At 30.7% G+C, this 11794-nt stretch overlaps 1 long non-coding RNA gene across 1 annotated transcript; it reads left to right on the top strand.

The window, feature by feature from the left end:
• Nucleotides 1-3313: 3313 nt before the first annotated feature.
• On the top strand, nt 3314-3827 carry LOC128283742 (uncharacterized). The gene is made up of 2 exons (XR_008274151.1): nt 3314-3630; nt 3724-3827. It is a non-coding gene; the product is annotated as an uncharacterized LOC128283742 (long non-coding RNA).
• The last annotated feature ends 7967 nt before the right edge of the window (nt 3828-11794 follow it).

The raw sequence follows: 11794 nt of genomic DNA, 5'->3' as shown, positions 1-11794 counted from the left end.
ATGACAGCAAGAAACAGTAAGAGGAGAAAATCGACAGAGACCTTTTTTTGGAGAAAAAAAATCAGAATTTTGGTAATGGGGAAAAACATACAATCAAATCCCGATAACTACCCCATTATCCCAATTTACTCCTAAAAACGTTCCTCTTGACTCCCCATTCATTCCACTACTCAGAATCACATTCTACTCAAACACTCACACGATACAAACAACAAAATAAATCATTTATCCGCATAGGGATTTGAACTTCGGACCTTCAGGCACTTAACAGTCCACTTAACCACTAGACCAGCAGACCCATTCTGATATATTTTATCAACATTTATTTATAAGCCTACTAACTAGAGATAGGGGTTTATTCATTTAAAAGAAAAAAATTGCTCAAACTAAGGCTTAAACTTGAGACCTCTCAAACACTTCCCAGATCACTTAACCACTGAGGCAGACATATATTTGTGTCACACACATATGAAAATAAATATATGGGATTTTGGGACGTTACATTTGAGAAATTTAGGGAGAAATTTTAGAGTTTTTTACCAAAATTTGAAGAAATATTGTGTGAAATAATAGAAGGGGGTTTTATACTTTTTTTTGACCATTGGACCCCCTAACGGTCAAAAAATAAAATAGCGTTGGGGAAAAAACACAGAGCAAAACACGCTTCTGGGGGAGCAATTTTTCCACGTCAGCAAAGCGCGTCCACGTTAGCGCATTTTGTGCTGACATGGCAAAATTACTCCCCCAGGGTCGTGTTTTGTTGAAATTTCACCCTAAAACGCTCCTACATGGACGCATTTTGCCAAAATCGGCCTTTTTTGGTAAATAATGCAAAAATTAGCCCATTTCCAATGAAAATGAGCCTTTATAGGTAAATTAATCATTTTATTTCCATTTATATTTAAGCTCTCTCAATTTTTTATCCTAATTCAAATTATATATATATACAAGGATAAAAGGATCTTCCTCCTATTAACACGTGGGTACTCACCCATGCTCCATTTTTTTTCGCATTTTACAAAAAAGGTTTAATTTCAGTTTTAGTCTTCTATTATACTTAAATTTTAAATTTAATCATTATACTTTAATATCTAACATAATTTAGTCCTATATTTTCATAATATTATTAATTAGTTCAAATAATTAATATAGTTAAATTTTTATTAAAATGTTACATGGTTATATATAATTTGAATATTAGAGATAGGCACATTTTTAACTTTATAAGACAATAGTAAAATTTCAATTTTGACCCTTTACTATTCTAAAACTTGGATTAAATCTATATACTTTAATTTTGACATAATTTAGTCCTTCTACTTTTATAATGTCATTAATTAGTCTAAATAGTTAATATTGTTAATTATTTCAATTACAATGTTGTAGCCATTTTTTTAAGAACACTATTCCAAAAAAAATTATTCTATCATAACGAGTTCAAATGCATGTTGTTAAGAGAAAAAATCACATAATTATTTTCAACATAATTTTTATTACATCATTACTAAGCGATTTTTTTTTAAAAAAGGTCACACTATCGAATTTAATTAAAGAATTTTAATGGTGATAACAATTGAACTTGAATTTTTAGTTTTGAAAAGTAAATGAACTAAATTCTTGAAAATTAAAATAAAGAGACTAAATTTCAAATATATGAAGTATATAGGGACTTAAATCATATTTTAACCTTCAAATCTTTACTCCATAGTTGGATACAAACAAATTATCAACCCATTTCAAAATGTCACACAAGTGAATGATAGAAGAATTTTAACAGTAATAACAATTAAACATAAAATATTAAATTCAAAAAGTAGAGAGTTTATATCTTTAAAAAATTAACATTTAAATTTTTACTTTATAATTTAATATAAAAAATAATTAATTTAAGACGAAATGTGAGAATCAGATGTTTATTTTGTAAATTGTAATCTAAAATAAAGTTTGAATCCACCCATGTTAAAAGTAAAATCATATGAATTAATCAATCGATGGGTTGCCCTAATATAACATTTCATTGGGTATAAAAGTTTGAAAAATTATTATGATTAAAGCTTTGAGATTAGATGTAAACAAAAATTTAAATAATAATACACAAGTGATTAGTTGAGTTCATTGATAATTGTTAGTTGGTAGGAAAGATCTCACGTTGAAATTTTGTCCCATATAAACCATTCGCATTTTCACTACATTTTATTTTAGTTTTAAGTTTTATGTTGTGCCAGAATGGTCTTATTTTAGATATATTGTATATTTTCTAATGATTGATTTTAATTATAATTATTTGAATTGTATTATAAATTTCTAATTTTTTATAATATTCCTAAAACAAAAGGGAACATTTCTTTTGTTGGTGTTTTTTTAGGGATAATGTTGACTTTAGCCCTAAAACTTTGGTCAGTAGGATAGAAAGAAAATTGGAATGCTGAAAATTTGTAAGGGTAGAAAATTAAAAGGATGGAAAACATATATTTTTTTTCGTAGCTATGCTTAGTAGGAGAGATAGAAAATTGGAAAGAAATGGTAGAGTTGAAAAATGAAAGAAAAGAAAATAAAACATTTGAAAAATACATAATTTTGAATTAACATGCATATCTCTCTTATTTTCTCTCCTCTCATCATTCTAATTTGGAAGGATTGATTTTTATGCATCAGGATGAAAAATAATCATCTTTCTTGTTTTCTTTTCTCTCACTTTTCTTCTCAACCAAACACGTTCAAAATTTATTTTCTTTCCACTTTTTCACCAAATCAAGCACACACTTAATTTTTACATTTTTTATTTTAATTAAATTTGACCCTTAACCTTTTAAAATATCCAATTTTGTTTATCTACCTTTTGCAAAAAGAGTCGAATTGATTTTTTTAATAGAAATACTAACTAAAATATTAAAATTTTAAACATGGCGGTCTACATGACAATCCACATGTACTTCATGCTAATTGTTTTGAATTTTTATGAGCTTTTTATAATTTTTTTGAGTTTTTTTTATAAATTGTAAATTACTATTAATGTGACATCAAGACAAATAGTACTATGTTCGTATGAAGTGGACGTGAATTGATATGTAGGTTGCCAAGTTAACATTGTTAAAAATAAATGTTTAATTAGCGTTTTTGTTAAAGAAAAATAATTTGACTCCCAATGACCAAATTTAACTAAAAAAAATGAGCCAAATTGATAAAAAATATAAATATCAAGAACTAAATTTATCATTATGTCTTTTTTTTAGCTAAATGGTTATAAAACAATAAATTCATTGTTGGTATTTATAATTATTTAAAGGAAAAGGCGGAATTGGTAATTGAAAAAAAGAAAAGAAAAATAGAAAGTTGGTTTTGATGATAGCCGTATCCAATAAAAAAAGCAAAAAAGTTGAGCCGTCCTATCGTTTTTCTGGGTTGTATCATATTGGCAGATAACTTATCGTAGGAGCAGATTTCACATGCACCATAATATTAGATTTGGCTTCTCCTCTAATTTTGAAAATAGATATGAAATGAAGTCGTGCGATGCCATGTGCAGTTTCAAGTGTGTCGTTATCCTAGTCCAAATTCATGGCTGTCATTTGCACGGCGTTGAAGTCAGAGACGCATTGCTTTACTGTCATATTCTAATCTGCCTACAAGGTTTCGGCTAGTTGTTTGTTGTTCAATGTTTTCTTTCCCCCCATGACCATGTGATTCAAACTAACGCACAACTTTATTCTGTACCCGTTTCAGGAATCAAGAAAGTTCTTATAGTTTTGGGAATTAAAAGAAAAAACAAATTAAGCCCAGTTGGTTAGGTCACTAACATGTCTTTCTGGGTGCGAGATGGGAGGTGCTCAATGAAATCATTTGTTATTATATCATGAGCTTCATCCATAAGAGCCCATAACACAATTCTGTATATTGTAAGAGTGTGTGTTGAGAGCCTTAACGGAAATAGTTGGGGTGCGCCTTGGATTCTTGAGTGGTGAACATGGGTGATGGCAGAGTCACATGTGATTTATAGGAAAGGAGGGCACTCACTCAATTACCGTATTGGGAATGTGACCAAATACAAAGGATATATTATATATACAAATCAACATATGATTTGAGTTGTTTGTATTAGAATTAGAATTAGAATCGTATTTTATTTTGTTTATTTTAAAAATAAATAAATTATTTCATAAAAAAGTAAATTAATAATTTTATTAAAAATTCTATTCATTTTGTTTGAATTAATATTTTCACGTTAATATGAGATATATATGATATATTACGATTCTTTATTTGAATATTAATAGTAAAACGGATGAGATTTTATTTTAAATGAGGAGTTTGTTGTTTAATCTAAATATAAGGATTAATTTTTATATATTTTAAGTAAAAGGGACAAAATACACTTAATTACATAATATCTTAATTTTAAATATAAAAATAAAATAGCAATAAATATAATATTGAAACATTCAAGTTTTGAAGGACGGAAAGTGGATTAAAGAATATGGATGAAGCTAGAATAATTTTTAGGGTCAAATAAAATTTTAATTTTTGATAGTTTATATTTTTAAAATTCTTAAAGGATTAAATTAAATTTTTATAATTTTAGGACATCAAAGTAAAATTTTATTTTTAGTAATTTAAATTTTAAAACAATTAAAAGCTAAAATAATAGTTTTACATTGCCCAGCCCCTAGATGAAGAAATCAATCGATGAAAAAAAAAGTAATATTGCGTAGTTTTATATATAAAAAAATCCTTATCATTGATGCACCGCCCGTCTCGATCCTCCTTAGCAACTACTGTACTGGGTTCTAGTTTGACTGATCTTGTGGCAGCGACTACTTCCTATTTTTATAAAAGAGTTCACCATCTACAAAAAAATAACCTTTTTTAAGAAAAATGATGGGTAGGAGTAAAGTGACAACAACCACTTGCTTAGTTAGGAAAAAGAAAACATATACTTAATAAACAAAAATAGTTCATTTAAAATTTTATTTCAAGATCCTACAGTTTTGAAAACTATCACTCCCGTTCAACTTTACTATTGTCTTCAAAATACTACTTTCATATATAAAGTTTCATTCACTTAGTATATTTTAAAAGTTTTAAGTAATTTTGTTGATTAAATTAGTGATTAATTTACTTTTTAACACCATTTCAATACATCATTATAGAGATTTTAAGAACTCTAAAAAGAAGAAAAAATCAATGAAAAGTCAAACAATTCAAGCTGCCCAAGCCTAAAAATACATGGGTTATATTTAAGTTGGTTTGTATCAAGAAGCTTTCATGCGTAAGGATTACAAAAATAAGGTCCTACAAAATGCTAAACCTTGCAATATCGGCCCATTTTATTGGGAGGTTATGAAATTGTGTTTTGGACTTCAGACTTAAAAAAAGACGAGTTGAGATCTTATATCTTTTTTTTTTTTGTATTTTCAATGATTGTTTTTACGGGTCATGTTCAAAATTTATGTCTGCTTCAATTAATAATATTGTTTTCAAGATTTGAACTTATGTTTTTTATTTGAAAGTGCAATGTACTTTACTAATGCATCCAATCATTTGTTAATAGATATTATATTAAAATTTATATCTATTTAAATTAATACAAATGTGAGTTTCGGTTGCTTGAAATTGGTGTGAAAATTCAAATATCACATGAATTTGAAATAATAAGATATTAACTAGTTTTGATAAATAACAAAATCATGTGACTTGTTACTTAAATTGAGTGATTGTTTTCACTTATTGATGGCTATTAAGACCACCGAATATAAATTTCTACGCTCTAACTGAATTAATCAGTAGTTTTGAGAAGCAGGGTTGATCTCACATGGACTATGATTTCTAATATCATTTTTATTGTGACTAGATTCCAAAGTCGTAGCATCTGTTGTGCCTACAACTTGTAACGTGTTGAGCTGAAAATAAATTAATGGAGGTTTTAGTTGATTAGGTTAAAAATATAAAAATGAATAGAAGGAAATAATAATTGAATTATAATTCTAAAATAAAATTAAATAACTGAGATTAAATTAGGAAATCAAATATGCGAATTCTTAACCTTAGACTCGGAATATTCCAGAAGTCGATCCTTAAAAGTGAAAATTTCTTTCCAAACAATAAGTTGGTTATATCGATCAATGACGCCTTAACAACCAAATCTTCCTTATGTAGTTGACTCTGATACGCCCTGCAAACCAACCCTTGCCAACTATCTAACCACGTAACACGCGTCCACAATTTAAGATCTCAGCAGCCTTGCGATCTAGAAGAGCTCAACTCGAATTAACGGCCTCAACCGTGTGGGTCCTTTAAATTCGAACACTATCTCCTTTAATGGAATCCAACAGGTTTTTTCCCACCTGGACACGCCAATTTGTTCGCGGGAACCAGAATGCGGCAAACGACCGACTCATTTTCCCAACTGTGCGCCAAAAACTCCAATCCAATGCATACTTTTTGAATTGAAATTGAATTAACTTTAAGTGACAATTGTGACTATCCCATATCCCGGAGAGATAATGAATACGTGTTGTAAGGTTTTTAGTGTGAGTTCATTTCTTACGATTCTCGATTGAAATGATAACCGGCCCAAAGCTAAATGGAGATTAGTCGAGCATGAAATTAATCCAACTTGATTGGTTTGTAAGAGTGGATTTTAATGGAAAATAATAGGTGGAGAATGGAGGGGACTAAAAGAGCAATTGCACCAAAGTATAAAAGGAAGAAAGAAATGACAGAATGTTTGACACAAGAATATGCAAATTGCTTTCTCAATTCCAGTCTGTTTCCATGTCACAATTACAAGCCTTTATATACACATTTCAAAGAGTCAATTTCACATGATTTTCTCCTAGAATCATGTTCGACAACCATACAAAAAATCATATATTTTTTATTTCTAAATATAGGATATTGTCAAAGTAAAAAAAATCTGATATTTTTTCTCAACCCAAAAATAATTCTACAACTTTCAATACAGTCCATCATATTGCTTTTTGTACCAATTTAGCTTGATTTTGCTTATTTTTGAACTTCGGCTCTTCAATTGCGTCCCTAATAAAATTTAAGCAAGAAATCACCAACTTAGTAGTAGTCTATTCAAAAATTGACAAAAATTAGGTACATTAAACACATAAAATTAGCTTTCCATCAAATTCTTCCTACTTAGCCTATGCTTGTCCTCAAGCATGTTGTACATTCCCATAGTAGAAACCATTCAATAATTTTGTTTCGAAATCAAGTCTCATTCAATAGCCATGCGCAATGCAAGCAATTTAGGTGTAGCACGAATAACAATTTTCTCAGTTTAACTAATAAGTTTTTATAAAATTCCAACAATGTGCAAAATCAATCATTTCACTAAATTGAAGCTCTATCAAACTTGCAAAGCAGTTGTTCTTGATCAATTTATTCAACAAGTTTGGTACATAGTTGAATCTTTTTATGTGATATGAGATGACAACCCAAGCACCTCACCCCGGTTACTCAAATTGAAACGTCTCCAAACGGATTAATTTTCCCTACTCATGGTAGCTCGGTTAGTGAATGTTTGCAAATTTCAATTTGCCACTCAAAACTTTTGACGTGAGGTGAGATGACAACCCAAGCACCTCATCTCGGTTACTCAATTTGGTCACATTTCTAAAATCTTCATTCATAACTAAGCTATCAACGGAGTAGTATGTATATATATATATATATATATATTATTTTAATTTTATTCTATATTTTTTCTTTATATTAACATAAAATAAAATGACTAAACTGAGATATGGGTACTTTAATTATGCAAGTTTAAAGAGCTAACAATTTCCATTTATTATTAACTTAGCCACAATATTTTCAATTTTACAAAACACTTGTCAATCAAACTAAGCAATAAGCAATTATTCATGAATCACCCAACCATTTGAATCAACTAAGCATAAGAATTAAAGGCTCAATTTTAAACAAATTAAGGAATAATCTTAGTATAAGAATTAACACATGCAATGAAGATCAAATAATAGCATGACATGTCCTACAAATCCCGCTACTTAGCCTACATTACCCTCAATGTCCAAAAAGTATAAGAAAGAGAAAGGTTAAGTGTACTCCCTATGTATGTTTAATTTGGCGGAGGGTCGGTTCAGGTTGATTTTGGTTGGTTAGAGTTGGTTCTGGCCAGTTTGGTTCGGTTCGATTTGGTAGTCCTGAGTGTTTGTTTTAGCAAATGGCAGCACTGAAGTTTGATAAGACATGCACACGCCATAATAAAAATTCAATTCTGATTTATTTTCGGATGAAAAATGATAGCCTTAAACATATAACCTTGCATCTACGACGTGTTTTGTAACTTTGGCACCTCCACCATTGTTCTTAGAAAACAACACACTAAAATAGATTAAATAATAATCTTAATTTTTTATTTTTAACATAAATTAAACCAAATTCAAAATTAAATAAATTAAAATAAATAAATTAAATATGAGAATTAATTCTTCCACTACGTGCACTTGGAAGTTCTCATAAAAAGGTTTCACCCTTTGCCCATTGACCTTAAAGCACTTTCCAGTTTCTTTGCTTTTAATTTCGACTGCACCATGAGGAAACAATTGAGTAATAACAAAAGGACCTAGCCATTTGGTTTGAAGTTTACCTGTAAAGATCCTTAGTGTGGAATCAAAAGCAACACTTTTTGTCCTATTAAAAATTGTTTACGAGATATTTTTTGATCATGAAATGTCTTGGTTTTGTCTTTATAAATTCAAGCACTCTTTTATGCATCATACCGAATTTCTTTGAGCTCTTGAATATGTAATTTTCGATATTCACCTGTGGCGTCCAGATCCATATTGCATTGTTTAACATCCCAATATGCCTTGTGTTCCAGCTCTACCAGAAGTTGACACGGTTTACTAAATACGAGTTATTAATGTGACATGTTTATATGTCACTTGTAAGCTGTGCGGTATACCTACAATGCATCATTTAGTTGTAAGCTCCAGTCCTTTTCTATTTGGTTTCAGGGTCTTTTTCGAAATTGATTTAATTTCTCGGTTCGAAACTTCTACTTGAAGGTTTGTTTGTTGGTGATAAGCTGTGACCACTTGTTGTTTTACCCCCATACTTCTTCATAAGTGCATCAATTATCTTATTATAGAAGTGTGTTCCTCGATCATTGGTCAATGCTCTTGGTGTGCCAAACCTAGAAAAAATAGAGTTTTTCAAAAATCCCACTACAGTTTTAGCATCATTACGACTGATAGCTTTAGCTTCTACCTATTTAGATACGTAATCAACAACAAGCACAATATAAATATTACCAAATGATGAAATAATTGGACCCATGAAATCAATCCTTCGTACATAAAAAATTTCACAGACATGTATAAGTGAGGGGCATTTCATTCCTTCGGCTCAAATTACACATCTTTTGACATTTTACGCAAGTCTTACAAAATAAGTATCACGAAAAATGTATGGCCAAAATAATCCACACTTAAGTACCTTATGTATAGTACGTTTAAAGTTAAAATGTCCTCCACAAGCTAAGAATGACAAAAGGCCAGAATAGATTGTACCTCGGTTTTGTGAAAAATCGTCTGATTACCTGATTAGAACAGTGTTTCCATAAGTAGGTGTCATCCCAAATATAGTACCATGAATCTCGTTTGATTTTGTCCTTTTTTAGAATGTGGTAAGTTAGAAGAGATAATACCTGTAGCGAGTTAATTTACCATATCCGTGTACCATAGGTAAACTGTTTGTGCCGAAAGTAGATTCTCATTAGGAAAATTGTCCTTTAGTGGCGTATCATCTTTTGAGAGCGGTAACAGACTTAAGCGGTCTGCTACTAAGTTTTCACACCCTTTCTTATCTTCAATCTCGAGGTCAAACTCTTGTAAAGTAGAATCTATCTAATCAACCGCGATTTTGCCTTTTTTTTATCAAATATTTTAAAGTTGCATTGTCAGAGAAAATAATGATTTTATTTTCCAACAAATATTATCGAATTTTTTCCAAAGAAAAAACAATAGCTAATAATTCTTTTTCAGTGGTTGAATAGTTTCTTTGGGCGACATCTAATGTTTTTGAGGCGCAAGAGATGCGTGGGGTTCCTTCCTGATTCTTTGCCTAAGGACAACTTCTACATTGTAGGGTTCCTTCCTGATTCTTTGCCGAAGGACAACTTCTACATTGTGATCACTTGCATCACACATGATCTCAAAAGGATAATCCCATTTCGATGGTTACACAATGAAAGTTAAAATAAGTTTATGCTTGAGAGTACTGAATGCGTCATTACATGCTTGATTGAATTCGAACCCTTTGTCTTTTTACAAGACATTGCAGAGCGATTGTGAAATTTTGAAAATTTTTCAATAAAACGCTTGTAAAAACCTATATGACCAAGAAAAGAACAGATTTCCCTCATATACGTAGGGTATAAAAGTGAGTTAATAACGTCAGTTTTGGCCTTATCGACAACAATCCCTTTAGTAGAGATAGCATGACCTAAAATTAATCCTTATCAACCATAAAATGTCATTTCTCATATTTTAGAAATAGATTAAATTCTAGGCATCTTTCCAAAATATTGGTGAGGTTTAATATACATTCACTAAAAGAATTACCATAAACCGTGAAGTGATCCATAAATACCTCAACTATTTGCTCAACATAGTCAAAACATATGCTTACCATACATCTCTGAAATATGGTTGGCACATTATAGAGTCCAAATGACATCTGTCTATAGGTGAATGTGCCAAAAGAAAACATGAACATCATCTTCTCTTAGTCTTTCGGTACCACTGAAATCTGGAAGAAATTTGAATAGCCAGCAAGATATCAATAATTAGATTTACCGACCAAGCGTTCGGGCATTTGGTCAATTAAAGGAACTGGAAAGTGGTCTTTTCAGTTAAAGCATTCAACTTTTTATAGTTTATGCAAACTCTCCACCCGTTTTGGACCCGAGTGGGAACCAGTTCACCTTAATTACAATCATGCCAGTTTTATTAGGAACTACATGAACTGGGCTAACTCAGTTACTGTCTAAAATTAGGCATATCATCTCGGTGTCTAGTAATTTCTGAATTTCCTTTTTCATGACCTCCATAATCAGTGGATTGAGGCGTCTTTGAGCTTCTCTTTGTGGGTTCACATTTTGCTCTATCGGAATCCTGTGCATATAGGTTGAGGGATTTAAACCTTGGAAATAGACAATCGTCCATCTAATCGCCCCTTTGTAGTCCTTCAGGACTTGGACCAAGTTCTCTTCTTCTAGCCTTGAAAGCTTACTTGAAATTATTACCGATAAAGTGTTTCCTTCACCCAAGAAGGTATACTTTAAATGTTTTAGTAATGGTTTGAGCTCCAATTCAGGGGCCTACAAAATGGAAGGAAAAAGTTTAGTTTGAGAATGTGACAATTCAAAGTTTTTACCTAAACTTCTGGGAACTGTGATGCCTTCATGCAAATGACAGCTTCGCGTATTGGTTATTTGATTGTCAATAATTCTTCTAATTTTTCCATGGCATTGAAATCTAAACTCCTGCAAAAGAAAGTTTGTAATTCATTATCTTCGTGATATTCAAAATGTAAGTTTGTCAAAGGTTCAATTATATCGGACTAGAGATAATCGTCATTGAATTAATGTGACCTATGGCCTCATAAACATTAAACTTGACCACTTCACTATCGAATTCCATAGTGAGTGTTTCACTCAAAACATCAATTTTCATTCGCACGGTGCTTAAAAATGGTCTCCTGAGTAGAATATCAAAAGAATCTATCGAGTTATCATCCTTTATGTCAATGATGTAAA

Source organism: Gossypium arboreum, chromosome 2 (assembly GCF_025698485.1).
Source record: "Gossypium arboreum isolate Shixiya-1 chromosome 2, ASM2569848v2, whole genome shotgun sequence".
In the NCBI taxonomy this organism is placed as follows: Eukaryota; Viridiplantae; Streptophyta; class Magnoliopsida; order Malvales; family Malvaceae; genus Gossypium; species Gossypium arboreum.
The sequence above is the reverse complement of the archived record's forward strand: the minus strand, read 5'-3'. Positions and strand labels throughout refer to the sequence as shown.